Below are 24454 nucleotides of genomic sequence, written 5' to 3' on the forward strand. Positions count from 1 at the left end.
TCAGAAAACAAACAAAAACCAAGCAAAAACGTAACAGAAAAGCTTTTGGCAGAAACAGAGTTAAGACACTACAACAGAACAGTGCTGGAGCTTTTAAACTTTGTAAGAATTGTACTCCATGGCTCCCTAAGACAGATGCTGTTATTTTCAAGTGATTCCCTTCTGTTAGCAGTTCAGGGAGCACAGAACCAGAGCTACCACATGTGCACCTCTGTGGCAGACCATGAGACCTAGAGCAACCCACGGAGATTTCGGAGTAACAGTGTTTGGTATGCACAGGAGATTTAATTGCTGTGTTCTGGACAGAGTTTAAACAGAGAGACATCAGGAGAGAAACCAAACAGGAAATTCCACATCTGACAAGGGTCCGTCCTGGGGATCAGAAAGCGGTCAGCCCACCACGCTCCAGGAAGCTCCCAGAGATCCTGCAGGGCACAGCCTCTGCACACAGATGACTTTCTATCATCCCCAGAGGCAAATGGCCAATGCAGGTCCTAGAGGAGAAGGAAGGACACCCTTCCCGTTATTTCTATTCCACCAAATACAACAAGACCTGGAGAACTCCCACTGACTGCCAGGCAGCCAGTGAGCATGGACGACATCCACAGCTCCCCGCCACCTCTACCCCGTTTGCTGCATCCCACCAGCATCCTAACGGTTTGGCGGGATGTGCCCTTCTAGAGGTTACAGACCTATGAGATTAGGTACTGCTACCATTAGGAGCTGGAGCACTGTAATGCAGACCACGATCAGCAGGAGATTGCCAGTTCAGCTGCAAACTTACCACGAATCCCGACTGCAAAGAAGCCTTTCTATAGTCTGCTTCCTATAGAGAGCTCCTGCACAAGCCACACGGGAGGAAACACCAGCAAAAATTAAAGCACTATTAAGTCATCTGTAAAAAGTAACTCTTAACCTGTGATCCACAGATTTCCTTAGATATACAGATACAAAACATCTACAGAAAACAACTGAGGAAAAACTGCACAAGCAGAGGCCAACTTCTCCATGTTTTCAATGGCATACAGGACTTTTTCCACAGTATTTTATCTTCTACCAACTAAACACAAGCACCACTTTGCTTGTCAGACTATTCCAAAACCGAATACATGCTTGGGGAGAGTTTTTGCTGATACTCAGTATAAGGGTTTGTGGGGCAGGGCAGGTTTTAGTTTAACAATATGCTGTTACTCTTAAACTGACTCAGTGGGATTTACTCTAAATAATATATTTAAAGTTATACAAATTATTTTAAGTCTTTCTTTAAACCTCTCTCATTTACGACAGCTTTCTCAAAGTTCTTACCTGAGCATCCTCCAAGTAGTTGCTGCTTCAGCTCATGAAATACTCCAAGCAGTACACAGTGCTGGAGCTCTGGCTAGACCAGACTATCAGACAGAACCCCCCCACACCCATTTGCACACAGCAGACTTTTGTACATACCAGCTGACACCTTGGGGGTTTAAGGTCTCTCCCTTCAAAGACTCCAGTCGCATCAGCAGCCTGCTGCCGCCCTTGGTCTCTTTCAACAGAGACTATTAGTGTTTTGACAACCTACACTGCTATCTAAACATTAAATATTACAATTGTAGTTTGAAAGTGTTTCCAGTACTCTCTAGCTCAATTTGAGTCCATGAGACATGGAAGACCCTTGCGAGCTCCTGCAGAGCAGCGTGCCTGCAACATAGCCAACAGCCCTTTCCCCAGCGCATCCACCTGCCTGGCACACGCTGCACACAACTGTGCCAGCGCCTGGGGACTCACTGTGGCACAGACATGCAGCTGGTACTTGAACAACTGGAGAAAGAGAAGAAAAGGTATAAAAAGAACTGAAAATTTGCCAGAGATGACCTGATCAGTTGCAAAGCAGGTGACATGCCACAGCAGCACTGAATGAAGTACCTGAATTCGTTCAAGCAAAAGAAAATGGAGCGACATTCAACGTTATCTCTTTTTTTTCTGGTTTCATTACCTACCAGTTTATTTTTCCTTACTACATGAAGCCATCCATACTTTTTCTGATTTGCCTTACGTGTTCATATTTTCCCTTTATACTGTTTCCTATGTAATTATGTATATGTAATGACAGATGCATGTACTTATATGCATGTCAGATGCACGTACGTTTATACGCCTCTTCTTCCAAGTGCCTCTTCATCCACAACAATGGAAATTTAGAATTTCTGTGATATTATACACTAACATTAATAACATTATGTTAGAATAGACATGATCCCTCTAGGTGAGAAGAGGATTCTCTCTCCCCTATCCTCCAAATACTGCAGTTCCTTTTGGGGGTTACTCCTGCACACTCTTTGGGAATACAATCCCTAATGCTTTTGCCTAGTAGTTATTTTACAGCTTCTGATGCCCTTTCCCCTGCCCTGGCGAGCCTCCCGCTGCAAAGGAAAGAAAGCTCTCCCCGCTAGCACCAGAAAGCACTCCAGCAGTTAGAGGGAGCAGGGAGATGTGTCTTCTGTCTGCCTTCACCTCTGCTTCAGCAGTAACGCTCCCCTACACCCAAACATTACTCCTGGGATGTGGGAAGCAGAAGTGGAACAGGACAAAAGCAAGTCAAATCTCTCACACTGCTGACCACCAGATTGGGATCCTGGGCATACCTGTTTGAAGGTATCTGGGCACGTTTTTGTCCTATTTTACTTCTGGTGAAGCTTGAGAAAAAGTATTTACAACTACCTGTGAAGGTAGAAAGTAACATTTCTCAAAGCAAGTGTGGCAAGGATGCCTACGGAAGGACACGGAGGCGCAATGGTGTAATGATCCAAAGCATTCACACACTGTACTACCTTACAGCATTTCCGATCCCCACCTTCCTTGGACCCTATGCCATATGCAGCTGTCTTTGCGGTTGCACGGGGAATAAACAGTGATTTGATCTGCAATAAAAATAACCTGGTGCACTGAGTGGAATAAGAAAGAAGAGTACCATAATCCTTTTGCCAAAAGGCTCAGTCTTCTTAATCAGCCAGCTTTGCTTACCTTAGCTAAAATGACACTTCAGCACTGCATTGTAAGAGCTCTTACTTGCACCAGCTCTCTCCCACTGAACGTTTGTCCTTAGCTACGTGTTTTCTTTAAATTGATACCAGATCCTTCTGTGTTGAGGCTGCATATTCACCTTCCCACAACATAACATTCTCTCTCCCTCTCAATGCTACCTTTTGCATTGACAACTGCAATCCAAATTAAATGAAAACCAATTCATATTGGGTGAAAAAAATGAGTAAAATAGGAAACTCCATAAGCCTCGTACTTCTGCCAAGAAGAGTTTTGGGAATATCTATGCAGACTTCAAAATGCAATGTGGAACAACAGCACCCCACAAATGCTTTTAGACAAAAAGCATTCAGTTTGCCAGATCCCCAGGAAACACACCTAGATGAGATACAGCATGAATCTGAGCATCTCCATTACCAAGAACTCTTGATTGGCATGAAGATGCCTGACTGACAGTTGGGCCAAAAGGGTTAGCAGGGCTGATGGGGCGGGAGGGTTAACAGCCTGATTGTAAAATCAATGTAATAAATGCTTGGTAAGTTACAGGAACATGCGGGAAGAGGAGGCCGCGATTGATAAAGGACTGCGGCTTTGATGCTGCACTGGGGACTTGTTTATTGACAAGAAAGCCAATCTCTTCTCCCAGCCAGGCCAGGCAAACCTGAAAGCGCTTACCAATTAATTGGTGGGCTTTTCTGCCTTGGGTTGCTTTAACATCTCTCCCCCCACTCACTCCAAGTTAACCAGCTCAGGAGGTGCTACCCCGAAGGAATCTTCTCTCCTCTCCCTTTCCTCGAGATGGAGGAGCCCTTCCAGGGCAGATGGAAAAACCCACAGCTGAAACATGGCCTGCCGAGAGCCCCTGGACACAGGCCAGGCCCCTACGCAAACCCAAGCTTTTCTTGCCTGTTCAGTTCATCACCAGAGCTATTCCTGAAGAACGACGCTGAGGGAGGAAGAGGCACAGAAATATTTGTTTCTATTCACACAGGAACTGCAGATATCATCCCTTTAAACTGAAAAGAGCAATTTCCTCATTAAAACAAACCAGACTTTAAGCAGGAGTACGATGTAGTTATTAGTTTGCTATTACGGGCCCTGCATCTTCCTCCATCCCAGACCACCCTTAAGTGACCCGCACGGGACCAGGAGAGCCTGCGAGGACAGACCAAATGACGCACGCTCCACACCTCCCATCTTCTCCCTACCCCCCGCCCTCTCTGCTCTGTTTATCAGCCAGTCAATAAGAAAAGGTAGTTCTTACTTAAGGAGACAGAAGTCAACTCGTCAGGTCGATCAGCACTCTGTCTGTAAACATGGTTTCCCGTAAAATCAATGAACTCCAGTTACAGAGAGAACAGCCTGAGCGCCGGAGACTCCCTGCGCTCCCACTGCCCCAGCAGCAGGGAAGGGCTCTCCCTGGTCTCTTCTCCAGCCTCGTGTCCCACCGCTGCTCCACGCAGCTCCTGCTGCTCCCACTGCTGTGCTCACCATGCCTCCGGCACACAGCCCACCCAAGCCCCTGCTCCTTCCCTGCAGCATCGCTGCATCTTGCAGCCCCTCCAAGCAGATTTAGGACCTGGCTAGAGGAGTATGGACACTGAGGGGCAGGGAGCACTCCATCAGGGCAGGAGCAGCAGCCACGGTGGTCCGGAGCTGAGCTACATCTGGACAGCACAGCGCAACCAAAAGCACTGCACTGCGTGCCCCACACTTTCATCAAGAGTTTCTGCTAACCACGGCTGGTGGTTTGCAGCCACGCTCTGTCCAGAACACAAGTGGAGTCAATCCCCGCATCTCCCCCCATCACCTTCTTACAGCCCCCGGCCCCATCCTCACAGGGACAGACGTGCCATCTTACAGCAACGCTTCCACCGCCAAGGAGCAACACCCTCTGCTCCCCCGGCAAGCCGGGGGCTCCTGGGGCAGCCCCCAGCCCGTGACACCAGGCTGCTTCCTCCCCCCCAGGGACATGCGGCAGCAGCACGGGCAGCAGGGACCGGAGCGGGAGGGAGGAGGGGTTCCTGCTGTTGCCCAGGCTTCCCGAGAATTAAATATGAACAGCCGTGCTGTGTAATTTTAAATTGTTAATTAGCACAGGGTTAATTAGGCGGCCCTTTCACAAGAGGCTGTTTGGCAGTAAACCAAGACTGGAAGCAATGAAGAAGGAGGAAAACAAAAGGAGAAAGAGACAGTGAGAAACTGTTCCCTCAGCTAATGACCCACATGGCACCATGAAAAAAAGGGTGCTGAGGACAGGGAAAAGATACAAGCAGATGCATTACATCCATGGCCATTACCCTGGAAGATACCCAGGGAGGCACCCCTCCCCCTGCCTATTCCCACAGCCGCACAGTGGAGAGAAGTGCTCAACCCTGTAATGAGCAGGGTCTGCTCCTTCAGAGCATCCTGGCAAGCAGCAGAGGCTCACAAACTCCAGCCAGCTCTTACGCTTTTTGCCATGGCTCCACAAAAGATGAGGCTCACGCAAACGCTCACAGTCAGCAACTGAACTTGAGTGGTTCCTGTTGGAGAAAACCGCACAACGACCTCTAAACTTTGTAAATACACACCTACCTGTTGTGCCAACAGATGCTCTATAAATCAATACCATAAATACAGGCTGAGAGACTACCCTAGATTAGCTCCAGCACAGGTGCTGGTGATTCAGAGGGGAAGCGGAAAGGGACAGAGGCAAGAGGACAAAGACAGCGTAAGGACTAAAGGCAGGCTTAGATGCTCTGGGCACACCCCTCCTTACACGCTCAGCTTGACCTTTATAATATCCTCAAAAGGACAGAACCTGGCAAGTTCAGGTCAGCCAAGAAGCTCCTGTCTCAGGAATGGCACTTAATGACATTTGTTCCAGCCTAAAAACCAGGGATGGACGAACCAAAGGTAACTGAGCACCCAAGTTAAACTTCATGATCCCTAGGACCAGGTATGTTCAAAGCTCCCAAGAGCAGGAAGTCTGGGACGGGGGATGCAAGGCAATTACCAAGTCCATCTGGAGCGGTGACACAACGAACTCGGAGCATCAGAGCTTTCTGTGTCGCTTCCCCACACCTGGCATGCTACAAAGCACTCTCATAACACTTAGGAAATTATATATGGAAAGACATGATAAAAATCATTACCTAGGATCGAGAATTCAAAAACTAAGGAAGAACAAAATATATGTTGCCAAAGCAACTTTAATTTTGCTCCTTTATGCATATGCATTATGATACTGTCTTTAATTACATGATCACACACTGCCTCGCTTAGTAAGCGGGATGGTCACATAAGAGGGTAAAATAAGGTTGCATGAGCATGTTGTCACTTTGTGAGATTTATACAGCAGCTGTTATCACACAAATATGTAGAAAGTCACTTCCTAGAATAGAAAGATCTTTTTAAATTTCCTAAGCAACAAGGGCTGGATATTCAAGCTTGGTAGCAATACAGAGATAGCTTCAATTCCCAGTTTCATAAAATGCTTTTATCTTCTAACTTAAACGGAAGAAATGGATTCCAGCTCTCTCCCATTCATTAAGGTGCCAGAAAGTAGTAAGAATACCTGCCAGCCTAAGGAAAGTGTTGAGGATTCTGCAACAGGACTTGAAATATTAGGATAAAATGGTACTTATGAGCCAAAATTTAAGCATAATAGCGAATGCGGATGCACGGCTTGAAGAACGATTTCTGGTTGGGGGTTTCCATCAACATTTTACAATGTCAGTGCCTTGGGATTCCTCTTATGCAATTCCTAACACAAAAAAAAAAACCCAAACAACCTGAAAATACTGATATTTGCCAAGTTCAACATTTTAAAGAAGAAATTATAAATTAATTTTCCTCTTTCACATAGCAAGTCACATCTTGCACCTTTCCAAGCGAGACCAAGTTGTGTTTTGGCACACACCTGATCACAGTGGAGTTGCCTCATCAACAAACGTGGTTTGCTGAGTATTCATAACGAGATATCTGTCTTGCCAAATCCTGAACAAGCTCTACATCTAGCCGCCTTCCTCTTCTGCGGTTAGACTTTACCAACCAAAAGCCCAAGCTCAGTTTTGACTTCTCCTAGAGTTTCTCTGCAGACACTGCTCAGTGCCAGACTGTTGTTTCCAGCTGGACACATGGCCACGTCCAACGCCATTGCACCAGGAGTGGAATTAGCAAGCCAGACCTGCCTGCTGGTGGGAGAAGCATCCAACCAACATTGACCCATGGGTTCCAACACCTGTTGACAAGACTCCCGGGGCTGCAAGTCCTTGCGAACCTGTTTGTTATCCTGGCAAAGCCAAGAATTCATAGAATCATAGAATCATTTAGGTTGGAAAGCACCCTTAAGATCATTGAGTCCAACCGTTAACCTAACACTGCCAGGTTCACCGCTAAACCATGTCCGTAAGTGCCATGTCTACACATCTTCTAAATACCTCCAGGGACAGTGACTCAACCACTTCCCTGCGCAGCCTGTTCCAATGTTTGACAACCCTTTTGGTGAATTCACATGCCTCTGTGGAAGCCCCTGTGAACACTGCATGTTCTCCCTTCTGAGGGATTCTAGCCAATGGATCTTGAAGGGTACAAGGTCCCAGAAGAGGATGAGGTAGCACACAGTGGTTTACAGAAAGGAAAGATCCATCAGGCACCTCAAAAGGACAGGACAGTCTTCTCCCAGCAGGAAGACAACCACATGGAGGGCTTGCCTTTGGCAGCCAACAGCGCTCCAGAACGGGCATGCTGACAACACAAACAAGCGCTGCACTGCGCACGCTCATTAACAGGACAGAAAATGCAAGCACTCTGTTACACACAGGCTCACATGCATAGGCACAGCCAGTTCCTCAGATCTTCACAGGATCATTAGCATAAACAGCTTTTCAAGCAGCAGGAAGCAAAGGAAACGCTGAACAAAACAGGACTGAAATCTGTTGGGCTCAAGCACTTGGCATGAAACTAAGAGAAAGGGTCTCCTTGAAAAGGTGAACCTTCTATATTATCCACATTTTTTCCTCTGTCCTTCACACCAGCTAAAATTGAGCCAATGAGAGCAATACAAAATTCAGGCAGCTTTTCAGAAAACATTTTGTTATGAACTATTATTCCAAGTTTGCTGATCCCTTTGAGCCAGCTACTGTACTACACACGAAAATATTTATATAATCATCAACCCACTGCCATTGAGAACAGAGTAATCCAGAGGAGTGCCAGAGGGTTTTAAGTGAGCAGCTGGGGAAAAGAGCGTTTATTCCTCCAGACAGACTCTTTGCACTGAAAGTATTTTGTGGCAGAGGTAACCTAGCTTAAGTCGCATTTCTCTCTACAAAACAAAGTAAAGCACTTGCTTAATTCATAAGTGACATGACATTTACACGCTCCCAGGACACGGAGCTTGTTTTCAGGTCCTGCACGAACCTCTCCTCTTGTGTAGGACACCACAGAAATTTCAGATTTTGTTTCCACATTAGTTTGTTTCAAAACATCGCACATTCCACGATTCTGCAGTTGCGCAATTCACCCCTTTGCTCTGAAAACCCAACATTTCTTGTCAAATGCTGTTTCCAGCCTACGTTGCTGCATGAATAACTACATTTGCATCTGGTTCGCATTTTCAGCGCACTGTTGTTGACCTAACTCTGAAACTAACCAAAGAGCTGTCGAGGACAAACTGCCTTGCTCCATAGCACAGACTCCGCGGTCCCCCAAGTCCCCCCATAACCTTAGTGCCTCGGGAAAAGGGCCTTACTGTTCCTCCCTTTTGCCACAGTCTGAAGCTTGCCCTTTCCCCCTCCTTCATTTTTACCCTAGCAGCCTGTCCAGTAGCTTGTACCAGTAAGAGCTGCCACAGCTCTGTTTGGGCCACCTGGTCCCTACTACGAAGGGCAGTTACATCCATAAGACCTTGCACTAGGCAACACCTACACCCATCTAACCCACAGAGAGAAGTCCTGAATTGTTCCAAGTTTCAAACACCATAAAGACACATATGAACAAACTAAAGATGGTATTTAAATTGCCAGAGCGCTGTTCCTGAATCCAAGAAGAAAGTGCAGCATTTATAGCAAGACTACAGGACGCAAGCCACAGCAGCAACTCCTGAAAGTGAGGGATTCCAGCTGGCTTTTGCAGCTCTGCTGATGGTTCATCCACCCCCCATCTTCCAGTTACTTGATGGGCTGAGTGGCCCCTCCCAGTCAGAAACACTTGAGGCCTGTCAGTCTGACCTCGGTGCCGAGGAATGTTATGGAGCAGATCATCTTGAGTGCCATCACGTGGCACGTACAGGACAAGCAGGTGATCAGGCCCAGTCAGCATGGGTTTATGAAAGGCAGGTCCTGCTTGACTAATCTTACCTCCCTTCTGTGACAAGGTGACCCGCTCAGTGGATGAGGGAAAGGCTGTGGATGTGGTCTACCTAGACTTTAGTAAAGCCTTTGACACCGTTCCCCACAGCATTCTCCTGGAGAAACTGGCTGCTCATGGCTTGGACGGGTGTACTCTTCACTGGGTAAAAAACTGGCTGGACGGCTGGGCCTAGAGAGTTGTGGTGAAAGGAGTTAAATCTAGTTGGCGGCCGGTCACGAGTGGTGTTCCCCAGGGCTCAGTACTGGGGCCAGTTCTGTTCAATATCTTTATCAGTGATCTGGACGAGGGGATTGAGTGCACCCTCAGTAAGTCTGCAGATGACAGGGACCTGGACAAGCTCGAGAAGTGGGCCTGTGTGAACCTCATGAGGTTCAACAAGGCCAAGTGCAAGGTCCTGCACCTGGGTTGGGGCAACCCCCGGTCTCAATACAGGCTGGGGGATGAAGGGATTGAGAGCAGCCCTGCCGAGAAGGACTTGGGGGTACTGGTGGATGAAAAGCTGGACATGAGCCAGCAACGTGCGCTCGCAGCCCAGAAGGCCAACCATATCCTGGGCTGCATCAAAAGAAGCGTGGCCAGCAGGTCGAGGGAGGTGATTCTGCCCCTCTACTCTGCTCTGGTGAGCCCCCCCCTGCAGTACTGTGTCCAGCTCTGGAGCCCTCGGCATAAGAAAGACACGGACCTGTTGGAGCGGGTCCAGAGGAGGGTCGCAAAAATGATCAGGGGAATGGAACACCTCTCCTATGAAGAAAGGCTGGGAGAGTTGGGGTTGTCAGCCTAGAGAAGAGAAGGCTTCGGGGAGACCTTATTGCAGCCTATCAGTACTTAAAGGGGGCTTATAAAAAAAGATGGTGGCAGACTTTTTAGCAAGGCCTGTTGCGACAGGACAAGGGGGAGTGGCTTTAAACTAAAGGGGCGGTAGATTTAGACTAGATATAAGGAAGAACCAGGGGAGGTTTAGAATCATAGAATCATTAAGGTTAGAAGAGACCTCTAAGATCATCGAGTCCAACCATCAACCCAACACCACCATGCCCACTAAACCATGTCCCTAAGTGCCTCATCTACACGTCTTTTAAATACCTCCAGGGATGGGGACTCAACCACTTCCCTGGGCAGCCTGTTCCAATGTTTAACCACTCTTTCAGTAAAGAAATTTTTCCTCACGTCCAATCTAAACCTCCCCTGGCGCAACTTGAGGCCATTTCCTCTCGTCCTATCGCTTGTTACTTGGGAGAAGAGACCGACCCCACCTCGCTACAACCTCCTTGCAGGTGGTTGTAGAGAACGATAAGGTCTCCCCTCAGCCTCCTCTTCTCCAGGCTAAACAGCCCCAGTTCCCTCAGCCGCTCCTCATCAGACTTGTTCTCCAGACCCTTCACCAGCTTCGTTGCCCTTCTCTGGACATGCTCCAGCACCTCGACGTCCTTCTTGTAGTGAGGGGCCCAAAACTGAACACAGTATTCGAGGTGCGGCCTCACCAGGGCCAAGTACAGGGGCACGATCGCTTCCCTACTCCTACTGGCCACACTATTTCTGATACAGGCCAGGATGCCATTGGCCGCCTTGGCCGCCTGGGCACACTGCCGGCTCATGTTCAGCCAGCTGTCGACCAGCACCCCCAGGTCCTTTTCTGACAGGCAGCTTTCCAGCCACTCTTCCCCAACTCTTTAGGTTGGATATTGGGAAAAATTTCTTCACCAAAAGGGTTGTCAAGCATTGAACAGGCTGCCCAGGGAAGTGGTTGAGTCACCATTCCTGGAGGTATTTAAAAGACGTGCAGATGTGGTGCTTAGGCACATGGTTTAGTGGTGGACTTGGCAGTGCTAGGTTAACGGTTGGACTTGATGATCTTAAAGGTCTTTTCCAACCTAAACGATTCTATGATTCTATGATTTGCACTGCTACTCCGAGAGCCAACTCTTAATAAACCACCACTGCTAAGCTTCAACCAGCCCTGCAACATGACTTCAGGAGCAGACACAGCCAACCTTAGATGGCCCAGCCTGAAAAGCTAATGCTCTGCTGTTAGACTGCGCTCTCCGAGCAATGTTGTTCACATGCAGGCTCACATGCTTGGGGAAGAAGTCCTGCCAACGCTTTTCCTTTCTACTGATTTACCCAAACATGTGCGTTCCAGACTAGTGTCAAGGGCCAAGCAGAGGGTAAGAGTTAGATTCATAAGTCATGCAGATCTCCTCTGCCAGGGCTCAGATCCAGTCCTTGTTAGGAAACAGACACGCTGCCTGGTCCCAGGCTCAGTCGCTCTTACCCACCCTTCAGGAAAGCCAATGCTTTGGACAAGGAGAGCAGGCTCAGCGGCGTTAGGTCATTCACTAGGCATTCTGCTTGCTACTTAGACAAACACCATGGCTGTCTGATACGTTAGTTCCGAATTACACACTGGTGTTGCAAAGCCCCATTGCAAAGGTCACCAGGATGTGTGCTCAGATCGGCTATTAGTGTTTTGGTATGGAGTAAATTTTACTGGTCACAGTTTTATTGTTGGAAGATAACCTAAAAAACCCAGAACCCTGAAACAGGTGAAGAAACCTGCCAGTATGGTTAGGAAACCTTCCCATTTGGAGTGCCTTTTAGGCAAATTTTAGCAGATCCAAGGAGTCCCATGCTCCTGTAAACAGAGCATCTGCACACTCGTCTGCTACCAAAACAGTGCCCTGCTCTAGACTTCAGATACAGTCTAAGCATTTTCTTTATCTGGTCAAAATAAACCCTTCTGATTGCAGCAACCAACAGGGGTCAATTACTACACACCGCTCGGCGGCTCAAAGTCTCAAGTTCATGCTCTCCTAGTCCCCAGTATGCAGCCAGTCTATCAGCTGCTACATCCCTGATACACTTTAGAACAAACACATCTCCTGTGAAAGTTTAACCATCCCACAAAGGACAGCTGACACAGATTCAGATAAATATGGGTTTCAAAGCATGTGCCCGGTGGATCTGTACAGACTCCCGAACTTAGCAAGGACTGCACTGCGGCACACCTGGGAGGGATGCAGGCACCTCTGGACATGGGGAAGGAAGTTGCTACACACACTTCTCCAGACCTCCAGGACTGAAAGCGTTACTCTGCTGCTTGGCCTCTTGCTAATTGTGGGTTTTATTTTTATTTCCTATTACCCTCTTGCACGCCTGATGAGATTATCTTACCGGAACTGACACAGCTGGAGGCTGTAGCCATACATGGAGCCTCTCAGGAGGCAATGCAATTTTATTTTCATTGATCAGAAATCAGCAGGGCAGTAAATGATGGGAAATTCCATTAGGAGAAATACTGGGCCACAAGACCCAACTATCTAGGTACACCCAAATCCCAGAAAGTCCCGTCTTCCCTTAAAGTCCCATCTGGATGCTGACATAGAGAGTCATCTTTCTTCTTCCCAAAATGGAGTAAGCTACTAACCTGATATTCTTAATTGCTGACTGCTCTGCCGGAAGCGGAGGCAATGCTGTCAAAACACCCCCAAGGGTTCACTTAGCTGAAACAAAGTCTTTGGTACAGGCAGCAGCGTGCGGCTCCCCCAGCTCAGCCTGGCAGACTGCTGTGGGGTCAGTGGAGTTTCACAGCACATGCCCAAGTGCACAGCCGCAGCCTTTGTTCTCACAGACCAGGCAGGTGAGAGAGGTGCCGGCACGCCAGTGCATCAGCCAGTTCTCAGGCAGTCCCACAGCAGACTCAAAAGAAGCAGAGGAGACGTCCAGTGCATGCTCCCACTCCAGTCCCATTTGGAACCCAGGTTCCCAGGGAAGCATTACAACTTCTCTGCAGAGGGAGCAGCCTTCCTTCTTCAAGGGCAGGGGTCTCAGGGCATGCAATACTCAGGGGAAACCCCTTCTGACAAAGCACTACACAACATTGTCACAAGCCCAAACTCATTTGAGCCTACACCGAGAACCACGTTTCAATCCTTCTTTTTTAAAATACTACGCACATAGAATATGTGCTCAATTCCACGTTCCTGGATTAAAACCCTACCATCAAGCCTCTCTGATTAAAAGTTGGGTTTGACCTGTCCTGTTAGTTTCTGCACATGCCTACGTTGAAAGCCAAGTCCTTTGCCTCCTGCAGCAGTGCCATCAGTAGAGCATGGGTTAACAGAAGCTGACCACAGCACAGTTGTTAAGGTAATCAATACCAGTGAGATACTAAAGCAGCATAAGCCACATTATTGATTGCCAAGCAGATGATAAAACTGTTTATTATGATAATTGCAGGGTGCCTGCAAGATGCTCCTAGTGCTGTCTTGAGCTTTTTACAAAAGTAAGAATTGCCAGAGCATAATCTTCTGTCTGAAGCCCCTCTGAACCTTGGTGAGAGTCCTCCACGCTGCTGTGCCAAAGCAGTAACCCCGAGCCACCTTCACCTCCAAGCTACTGCTTGGATGGAGAAGGTCACGTTACTAGACATAGTTCAGGGACTATTTATCACGCATACACCCCATATCGCAGTCTCACTCTTACACACACCCCTATGCTCACCTTTCACTGGAGCATCCCCTTCCAGGGAAGCCAGAGCTCAAATACCAACACTTGTAACTTCAGTTCCAGATCCTCCTTCTGATCAGCTGAAAATCAGAACTCCTCAACTTCCCACTCCAAAACATTTTCTTCAGTATTTCAATTGCTTTTTTCTCTACTCTGGACTTTCTACAATTTTCTACATCCTTTTTAGAAGGTTTAACAGAATTTTTCCCTTCAGGGCCTAAATTATTGTGCAGTGCGTTAAGAATTCTTTTTTAGAAGACTGAACTCCAGATATACTAGATTTGGGAGATCCACCTCTGCGTACCACTGGGTATATGTGCATGCAGGCCATACCTCAAAACAGGTGACACAGAGCAACTTGTCACCCTGCCACTGGATGCCTGCAAGATGAGCAACTGATCTACCAGCATAAAGCAAGACAACAATTTGATTCTGAACTTGCTTCAAATACCAAAAAGTTTCTCTTGAATTAAATGTAGTAACAGGCATCAACAGGCCTTCAGAAGATAAGCAAAACACAAACTGCCAGATTATATCTACTCTGGCAAAAGCATCTATTACTTCTCCATCAACAGAAGCAGGAATGGAAACTATAACATAACTGGGCTCCACGTTGCCACCACTGCCAAATGACAGCTGAAAATGAGTTTACCAAGGGCTGAAGCTCCAGGGTTCTGTCCGCAGCTCTACAGGCACTAATTATGGAGTATGGGTCCCATTATCTCCCAGTATGGACAAGGATCTGACAGCTTCATCTCAGTATTAACCTGAAGGACCATATGCTATGGACTACAGGCAGCACTCGGTGCAAACTCCACCATTTTGGCCGGCTGCTTTCATGCAATCTGGGTCACTTTCTCTAAGTAATCACAGTTGACATTTGCAAAATAAACTTTACACCAGTCAAAGCAATCTTACTATGGGCTGGCCTCAACCCGGATTAGACCATAGATGGTGCTTCTGACTAATGCCCTTTCTTCCTCTTCCTTCTCCTCTTTGTGCCTTCTCTCATCAGCATCCAAATGACCTCCCTGCTCCCTGGTGCCTCGCCTCCAGTCCCCCCGTTCCCTAGTGCCTCCCCCCCTTTAAAAGGCTGCCACCTCCTCCACAAGCGTAGTCAGCAAAGGATTCTCAAGCCAAGTTCTTCTTCAGGGTGAAAGACAAAACCTTACACATCCTCACAACACTCTCACCCTTCCATTGCTGAACCAACCCCTTTTTTCCAGGCTGGTCCTTCCCGTGCACATCTGTATCACAGGAGACTGGCGAGTGCAGTGTTTTACCTCTCCAGCTCATTTGCAGAGCTGTTAAAAGGTTCATGATGGAATTGTCAATGTGATTGAAACCGGCACTCCAATGAGCAAACACGTCACACCACACAACCGCTGCCTTAGAGATTTGGACATGAGCTTCTAGAACTCGTCCGCTCTCACCCCAAAACACTAGTGGTGATAGGCTGCAGAGTCTCACAAAACTCAGCACAGAGGCCTCGGACAGCTGGGGCTGCTCTTTCAGACTCTCATCAGTAATTCTGAATATAAGCAAGATGAAAACAATCCTTTCTTATTAAAATCTAGCAAAGGGGAGGAGACCTCCCTCCTTATCACCCTTAGGAAGGGCCAGCCTCCACCTTTCCCTTCCCGCCAGGACCAGAAGGAGCAGAAGAGTCAACTGCAGCCAGTGCCAAGCACCAGCGCATCAGGTTCTCCAAGACAAGGGACCCTTTGTTGTTCCTAGAAAATCTGCTGTCATTTGCAGCCAACCCCAGCTCCACATCTGCAAGCCTTCTGAAAGCTGACTTCTCCGTCTGAAGCACTAACATATGCAGCTCAACTCTATATGTAAGGCTTCTTGTTTTACACAAACTTCTCAGCCATGCAGCGAGCAAAGCGCCAGTGTTACACGACAGCTAGCTCATTGCAAGACACGGTCCATGGAGCCAGAGCCCTGCAGGGTTCTCACTGGGAGATGAGCCAAGCATCACTGACCATACTCACTAGGACACAGGGTGGAGGCACTTCCCCGAAGCCTTACTGGGATTTATTTTTTTTCCCCTCCTGTTCTAGAACAGTATTCCAGAAAATGATTCAGAGTCTTAAACAGTTTTGTTCTACTCCTCCATACAATGGGAGAAAATAGGGGACATTTCAACAACTGACAGAGCACCTGAACAGCTTAAGAAGTCAAGGAGGGACAAGTAACAAACACGAGGCAGTAAATCCTCCGATCACCTATGGAAAGCTCCACAGAATATATCAACTTTCTAACAGTGAGAAAGGCTGTTTTCTACAGCACAAGAGGACAATAATGGTCCTGAAGATGACTACTAAACAGCCAGCCCTTCCTTCAGACACCCACACTTTTCCACTAAGGCCTGGAAAGGTCACCACTTACAGTCAGCAAGACCAGGCAATGGGAGAGACAGATCAATCTTTTAAACACAAAACAAAAAAACCCCTAACACAGCAGCCAAAAAGGGTCGATGAGATTTCAAGTGGTCTTCTCTGTCTTCTGTGTTGTTAATACCTCTGTGCTCAGAAAGCTACCAAAGAAAGCCTCTTAAGCCAGAGAATACCTTAGCTGAATAACTCCAAGCTCCCCATGTAAACCGCTTCAGTACTAGGCACGGTAATTAGTGCTGTAACAGTAACTGCAGTTGCTAACCATGGTGGACCTAGATAACAAAGACTCCCCAGAAAAGATTGCTGGCGATTGTAACCTACATGCATAAGGCTCTGCTCATACAAAAACAGAACAAAAGACTCAAAACCATTTCAGTTAAATAACAGCACCTTCCCAATTCCCAGTAGTAATAAGCTACAGCTGAGTAAAAGGATAAAACAGCTCCAAGAGATGGGATTTTTTTTCCCAGCTGTTTTTTTCCCCTGCAAAACCCGTTGCTCCCAGGATGACTGCAGCAGTGATAGAGTCAAGCTATTGGAAGCCACTGGGACATGCAGAACTGTGAAGTACTCAACTGACTGCTGTGGATCAAGCGATGATGCTTGCAGCTCATTGCTTTCAGCATTATTTATCATTCATTCTGTAACAGTGTCTGAAGGCTCCAGCGATGCTGGACTACCCCGTGGTCAGCAGCAGCCTGCCTGCTACTCCACGTCCCAGGCTTATGGTGGTCCCAGCCTCAGCGCACCGACTCAGCTCCACCTTCATGCACTCACCCCTCCACGCTTGGCACTGAAAGGCAGCGCACATATCAGAGGTGGCAGCTCTGTCCAACCGATGCTTTGTACTGCACCTCCGCACTTTATCAAGAGCCATCCCCGTTAGTTAAAGCGGAATGAGCCACCCAGGATCCAGTCCTCTTCCCCAGTCCTCCTGGAAATGCAGCACTGAGGACACCAGCTTGCACTCCTCCTGCAGAGAAGCCAGGGACAGCAGGCTGGTGCCCCAATACCACTTACTTTTCTTGAAAACATCTGTTTTCATTATCACTATTAGTTTTAATTAGCACTTTACAGCAGCCTTAAGCCCTCCCAGCTGGAGGAAAGTTCTGCTCCTAAATGAACAATTAGAAGGTGCACTAAGGGAATTTTTTTCTCATCTTCAGAAATGACTTTCTCAGCAGAGCTAAAAGGCAAGCCACCTGGTTAAACGGAACTCCCTTGAAGGGGTATCTTCAGCCACTGCTCAAAGCCTGCAGGTCACCCCGGGATTCCTGCTGCATGAGCGGGCTGCTGAAGTCAGGAACTTGAAATACTGAACTTCAGCATTACTAATGAAGGGGCCTTAACACTTCTGCCCTGCATCACTTGCTGAACAGCCTCCTCTTCCTCACCTGGTCACAATAATTGCCCTGAGAAAAACCAAAGATTTTAATGCCCATCTCATTTGTGGAAGGCCCCTAACATAATTTAATTTGCTCAAGAGTTCAGGCCAAGTACAAACTGAAAAGACAGAGCCCTATCAAATGCATAAGAAAACAGGTCTGTATGAAGCATTAATTACTAGAAACATGGTCTCTTGATCAAGCGCTTCTCTGAAAAACCAGCAATGAGAAACATCAACAAAAAAGCCCAAGAGGCGGCCTCGGCCATTTTCAAGAAAGGAAAAAGAGAGGTGAAATGTTAGAAGGACGCTGTGGGAAAGGGCTGTCCCACAGGCCGCCACCACCTCCCCAGCACCGGTGCACGGCACAGCATCAACAGATTCAAGGCTTTAATTAGAAACAAGCCGTGAAGCTCCAAAACTTTTCAGTCAACACTGATCAAAACCACAGCTATCGCCTCCCTCTCTAGTTCAATCAGGGCTGATATTCTATCATCACGCTGCTCCCAAAGCACCCCAGACTTGGGCAGTCCTTTGGGAACCCACACCCTCGGCACCCCACTCCCACCCCAGGAGAGCAGAACCCGTAATGAAAGGTGACCAAGACGCTTCCCCCTCATCTTTCCCAAATGCAGTCCCTTCCTCGGATTATGGGACCAAAATTTTACAGTTCACATACACGATAAAGTCCAAAAGTCTCATGCACGTGAAAGGAACAGGTGAAGAACTAACAAAGTTAGAATGAGCAAAGTGATTCAGATTTAGTTGAAGATGTCCCTGCCCATGGCAGGGGGGTTGGACTAGATGACCTTTAAAGGTCCCTTCCAACCCAAACTGTTCTATGATTCTAAGTTACCAACACAATTATTAGCTTTCATTGCACTGTTACAATTGCACTGTCTGCTGAACCCAAGAGGCATGTTTTGTTCTCTCCCTCAGTTTCTTCATATCTCGTTAAGCTCCACCGAAGCAGAAGCTGCCCAACAACGGCCCAACATTTACCACAATTTGGATTTGTATTTGGAATACAAGACTTGCGTTAGAGAAACTGTTCCAGAACCATTTTGACAATCCTAAAGTCTACAGAATAGCAATGCTTAAAATAACACTAATATCATCATTTCCACTCAAATTTGTAATCCTTTAAATCACTCGGTTTCCCCTGCTCCCCTTCGCATTTTCTTCTTCCTCGCACTTTACAGCAACCTTCTCTTCTTCCCTTGCAGCCCTTTTCTGAGCACTGAGTTAAACCCCACATCGGTGAAATTCCTTGGTAGATGTGAAATAAACTTTATTTACTCATTTAACCTTTGTTCACACCTCCTGTCTGGGAAAGTTTACTTAACCTATAAAGGTAGGATATTATCTGCAGTTTGTAGCCTGCAGTAACGGACAGAAACACCAGCACCAGAAGATCTGTCGGCTTGTTTTGAAACCAGAGGAGTGCGGGAGCCTGCAGAACCAGACTGAGGGGAAGCCGAGCCCGTGTCCACCAGCGCTGCACTGGGTCCTGCACATGTGCTCTACCACCTCACCTGGGCCACTGCAAGCAGCAGCTCCCAGCTCTAAGCCCCTGCCCTCCCCACGTGCACCGTGGGGCACCTACACTTGAGAACAGCATTTTTTTCTCTCCAGCACTTGCAATCCAGTAAGGATACGCATGCCATTATTTTCACTGCCCAAAACTAGTGAAGGACGGTAAGACTAAAATACTCTAAAGCCTGGCACCAGTTACTCCACCCTGCTCTGCCAAAGCCGCTGCAGCCTGGCAGGTAAGCGTGCATCAGCCATGCCGAGCATCAGCGTTCCTCCCCATGACCCCACTGCCACCAACTGCAATGCCATGAGGAGTTGAGCAAGCCCACAAATAGAAGGATCCCCGCCTGGCTCAGTCCATCCCCTCACTTTGTATTCAAGTATTTATTCAGCTTTCCAACGTCTGTCTCTGGAGAAGGGGAAGCGAATGATTCCAGTGTCCAATGAGCCCAGATACCGATCAGACCACAACGCAACAAGGGGGAAAAAAGGAAACACAAAACAATTAATTCTTGGCTCCTTGTTTTAGCTCTAGGCAAGGGAAGGTGCATGGCAGAGCAAGAGGAGAATGGAACAGACGGAGGCTGGGACTTGCTCCAAGAGCCCCAGGGGCGACAGTGCTGGCTCCCAACCCCAGAAACATGGGGCTGCTCTCCAACAGGTGAGGGCTCAGTCAGCTGACGGAACAAAGAAAGCGTCTCAGGCAAGATTTCTTTTGACTTTTCCGTGCCCAGGCCAAATGGCGAGAAGCCCCTCAGAGAGAGAACGGGGCTAAGCTATCAAATAAATCCCACTCTTGCGACCAGGTCTGAATGCAGCTTCCTCCATGCCTCCCCTCCAAAAGGGCAACGCTTTCCCTGTGAGATAACTTACAAAAGAGCCTCACAACCGCAGGGGTTTATTCTGTTCTTGGTGGGGTTTGTGATCTATCCAGCTGAATGTTTTCCCCTCTGATAAGATGACAACATGGTCTGCGCACACCAAGACCTCCCTGCGCCACATGCCACCAGGGTCAGAACTGCCACGGTGGCAGTGGGAGGTGTTTGCCCAAGGCGACACAAAAAGCCTGGCTTGAACCCGTCAGTAAATCTGCAGGTTAACTGTCCAATACAGAAACATCTCGGTGATCTCACAAACTTCTGCCACTGAAAACACTTAAATCACTGCTTTTACAGCAACAGAAAAATCTCCATAAGATCAGCATTTTAAGGATGAACCATTTAGCAGCTTTCTAAAAGGCATCTGAGGAACACGCACATCCCCAGCAGCCACACCTCAGCTGGGACAACAGGAATTAAAACTGAAGAAAACAAAAAGAAAGAAAACAAGTAGAGAGGCATGCACTGAGCCTGAATCTGCAGAAAGTGAACTTAAGAGTCCTACAGGAAAGCTACCCTATACGTGTGGTAGAAGGGCAAGTGGATTACCTGTGCTCCCTTGTAAAACCAGCCTGTGATGGAAACCGACTCTATGGGATCTCCGAAGAACCCAGACCAATGCAGCTTAGACTAAAGCCCAACCTCTCCCAACATGACAGGCAGCTGCATAAACAAACCTGTGCAACACAGCATGCAAAAACCATTTTTTGGTTGATGAAAAAGTCAACTGAATATCTGAAATTAAAATGAAGCGTCAAAATAGAAATAATTTCTCACTCTTTAAAGAATTTCTCAAAGAAGAAAAATAAGCAAAACCACAAATAAGTAAAACTGTTTGGTGGAAAAGAAAGAAACCTGTTCAACAACTGAACTAATATATACACTGGTGTCAGCAAAGGAAGGAGCTGGAAGAGAACGACACGAGAAATCCCCCACTTCCACATCATAAGCAATCTGAACAGGAGGCTTGAAACCCAGTCTCCACTTCTAAAGGTAGCTTATTTCTTTCTCTTTGTCAAGGTTCAAAATAGAAAAGACATGTGAAACTCTTGCCTAAATCATACTTAACTGTTAGCTGTGCCCAGGGAGAATACAAGATCACTATGTATGTACAATAACCATGACCACTTCTGAAGGTAGCAGAAGTCAGACAGGTCACCTTTAGTAAATGGAAAAAAATAAAAATCTCTCAGTCATAAATTAGTCTGGAACAATGTGCAGCTTTTTCAAGCCTTGTAACTTCACTAGTGACGAGCGGTGCTCCTCAGGGGTCGGTATCGGGACCGGCGCTGTTAACATCTTTGTTGGCGATATGGACAGTAGGATCGAGTGCACCCTCAGCAAGTTTGCCGACGACACCAAGCTGTGTGGTGCAGTCGTCACGCTGGAGGGAAGGGATGCCACCCAGAGGGACCTTGACAGGCTTGAGAAGTGGGCCCATGCGAACCTCATGAAGTTCAACAAGGCCAAGTGCAAGGTCCTGCACATGGGTCGGGGTGATCCCAAGCACAAATACAGGCTGGGCAGAGAATGGATTGAGAGCAGCCCTGAGAGAAGGACTTGGGGGCGTTGGTGGATGAGAAACTCAACGTGACCTGGCAACGTGTGCTTGCAGCCCAGAAAGCCAACTGTATCCTGGGCTGCATCAAAAGCATGATCAGCAGCTTCAGGGAGGTGATTCTCCCCCTCTACTCCGCTTTCATGAGACCCCACCTGGAGCACTGCGTTCAGCTCTGAGGTCCCCAACATAAGAAGGGCATGGACCTGTTGGAGCGAGTCCAGAGGAGGGCCACGAAGAAGATCAGAGGGCTGGAGCACCTCTCCCATGAGGAAAGGCTGGGAGAGTTGGGGTTGTTCAGCCTGGAGAAGAGAAGGCTCCGGGGAGACCTCATAGCAGCCTTCCAGTACCTGAAGTGGGCCCATCAGAAAGCTGGTGACCATCAACCAGGAGAACTTCTGTGGAATGTGCTGCTCTGCAATAATTACCCAGGAACACCTCCCTGCTCAGGCACCTTCCTAGGAGCAACAGCGAAGAAATAGGACTTTTTCCAAAAATAAACAGTTCGGTTTTGAAGTGTAAAGACCAAAGAGAACAACTCCAGTACAGAGCCCAGAAGAGCTTTAAGAAGAAAAAACACCACAAAATAACTGATTTAATTTTACCATACAGACAAGATCAGTAGATCCCACTACTTATGAAGCCCAATTGCTCATCATGTAGAAAATCCTGGGTTAGTAGTAACAATACAGAAAGCAGCGATATGATTTTTCTGTAGAGAGGAAAAGGGGGCAATATACAAGAACAACACGAGCAGAAGTTCAAGAGAAAATTCAATATGGTGAATAGCAAGTGAGTTAAAAAGAGCCAGAATAGATGTTAAATAGAAAGCTGTTCCTTATTTTTCTTTCAAAATCAAAACCCCAAATGCAAAGCAATTTTTCTTTCAAAAGCAAAACCCTGATTGGGAAAGGCTTAATTAAGAAGGCCCTCTTCAAAGGTTTTTAGAAGAGACAACATGAAAAGAAGGGGGAAAAGAAAGGGTTTAAGCTACAGGAAGGTATTGCTCTTCATTACGACACTCCTCTTAGAGCCCCCCAACGCCCCTCTTGCAGCCTGTGGCCACCCAGGGCTGCAGGGGCTGAGGCCAGTCGACACTGTGCCGACACGCCGGCAGGATCTGACCCACCGAGGGAATGCGCCACGGTCACTCCAGCAGCAGTCTGGCAAGCTCTGCCCCATGCAGAAATGCCCCTGGACCACCTCAAAATGCACTCAGCCCAGAGAAGCCCTCGGCCAGCGCTGGCCTCCTGCAGCCGCCCCTCCGGAGCCCTCTGGACCACAGAAAAAGCTTTTGTCATAGAATCATAGAATATAGATAGAATTGTCTGTCACATCTTTTCCTTCTTTTCCTGTTCTCTCCCCCTAAGCAGAGTGAACCTGTCATAGCACTGGATTCAAAGCCAAAGTGTCCCTCATAACACCACCACCAAGAGGATGATACTTCAGCGAGACCTTTCAGAGACTGTTGGAAGTCCGAGAACATTTAGCAATATTCCTTGATCTTGCAGCCAAGCAGGTCCAAATCCCTAATGTAGAGAGGCTGCCAAGAAACCTCACCCGGGAAGCTTCATCTCATCACTCCTTTGAATGATGTACTTCTATGGCTCCTTCCTTTCTCCTGCTCTCCCCTCCGCCTAGCCGCAAGGCGGAGGTACCAGCTTCGCAAGTCAGACAAAGAATGAACTAATTTACAAAACATGTCTCTAATTTACAAACTCTCTTCCTCGCCCCCACATCCCTTCCCTACCAGGCAGGGAGAAGCAGCAGGCATCCTGCCATTTGCTTGCAGGCAAGGTTTTAACTACTTGGGTAAATGAGGATAAGGAGATACCTTCAGGAAGCAAGGCCTAAAGGAATCACTGTATCATCCAGCCTGGCCTCCTGCGCATCAACGGCTGAATGACTGCGGCTCTTCATCAGCTCTATCCAAGAGGATCAGTCCAGAAGGGAGGCTGAGAAGTAGTTTGCATACTTGTTCACAAGCCTGCACACTCCATCTATCAATAAAAATAGGAAATATACGATTTTCAAGCCACAGGTTATTACAGATATGTCCCTGTTAAAATGCTGAGGAATTTACAGATAAGCTTTCCCACTAAAAATGAAAAAAAACCCCCCAAAACCCCAAAACAACTGAGATGCATTTTAGTATCTTTTTTACATTACTCTATACATTAGTCAAAGACTGAACAAGAGTGCTAAAACAGTATGCATGCTGCATACTGTATCCAGCGTACTTCTCCCCCTCCACGAGCTCTCACCATGCCCGTACAAACCGAGCCATCGGCAAAGCTGAGGCAGTACACGCTGCTCGGCCCCGTCAGCAGGAGTTGCAGGTGAGCCCGGGCCAGCTCTGAAGGCTTCGGCTCAACGCCCTCCCGACACAGGAGCTCTGCTCCACTCTGGAGAAGTGGAGGAAGGAAAGGCCGGCGCTTTGCTTAAGTCCATTAGGAACATGAAGAAAAGCTGAACTTGAACCCAAGTCTCCAGCACCAAAAGTGCTTGGCAATTTTTCTCTCTCAGCTGAGCTCCTTCCCCCCCCACACGTGTGCTTTGGTAACAGCGATACAGTGGCTGCTTAGGAACGATGTCTCGGGGAAGGTCAAACCCCATATGCTTATGTGCTGGTATCTCTCCCCGACATACAGACATGGGGTACTTGCTGACCACCGGGCTCATCCTAAATGTCCTTCCCCTTATCCTCAATCTGATTCAGGTCCTTCCTTCTCAGTGATACCTTGAGCCAAACCACAGCACGAGGTAGCTGGAGCCTGGCCAGCCTGCATTCGATCTTTCAGCTCCAAGGGGACAT

Source organism: Aptenodytes patagonicus, chromosome 11 (genome assembly GCF_965638725.1).
Source record: "Aptenodytes patagonicus chromosome 11, bAptPat1.pri.cur, whole genome shotgun sequence".
NCBI lineage: Eukaryota > Metazoa > Chordata > Aves > Sphenisciformes > Spheniscidae > Aptenodytes > Aptenodytes patagonicus.